Source organism: Penaeus monodon, chromosome 23, assembly GCF_015228065.2.
Source record: "Penaeus monodon isolate SGIC_2016 chromosome 23, NSTDA_Pmon_1, whole genome shotgun sequence".
NCBI classification, from domain to species: Eukaryota; Metazoa; Arthropoda; class Malacostraca; order Decapoda; family Penaeidae; genus Penaeus; species Penaeus monodon.
The window spans coordinates 40,052,232-40,053,151 of record NC_051408.1 but is presented as its reverse complement, the minus strand read 5'-3'; positions in this window follow the sequence as shown (position 1 = coordinate 40,053,151).

Genomic DNA, 920 nt, shown 5'->3' with positions numbered 1-920 from the left:
GTCTCTTGAAAGACCATTTTAGTTTTGTAAAACGAAGGTTTGCCTCTATTTTCTGACCAATTGTTTTCATCAGATTTCATTTCCGTTGTTAATCGTCTGTATATTTTCTAATTCATCTTCCAAAATTTATTTCTATTTCAAAATCAGCCGGACAACTCAGTATTCAAAAACACATTTCCGGAATCTGATATATGATGTATACTTTTTTTTTTTCTTGAAATCAGTTGAAAAGATGCATTAATCAAAATGTATTGATGTATTTATTCAGATTACATTAATTTTATCATTGGTGTTACTCACATGTATCAGATTATTCAAAATCAAGGTGACACTAGTTACATTAAAATATTTCAGCGTCTACTAGTACGCTTACATATTGTTTATAGTGAAAAAAATAATCGTGAAGGACCAGTTCTAGATCATTGCATATGATAACTTAATTGTTGTAGATATTGAGTGGTATCTGTTTATCTAATATGTAAACATAACGATTTTTTCTCCCCTATGTGTATGCAAATCAAAACATACAGGAATCGATAAACACGCAGTCAAAATCCCATGTTTTGGAACGCTAAATTATACGATTACAAAACTCAAAACCACAGTTTATTCCTAATTTCACACAGAAGTCAGCGTAATCACCCAAAACAAGGCAATTTCACACACAGCAGTCAGCGTAATCACCCAAAACAAGGCAATTTCACACACAGCAGTCAGCGTAATCACCCAAACAAGGCAATTCCTCCAAACAACCATTCATCGCCGATCTGCTGTTGCCGTCTGCGTGGGCATTTTAACCTCTTGGTGGATTGTAACCGGTGCTAGGTGTTCCGATAGGGCTGCCGACGACCGATGGGACGCTGGAATGTTGCAAGGATGGGAACTCGTTAAACCAGGTGTGATGTTTATGCGTTAATGTG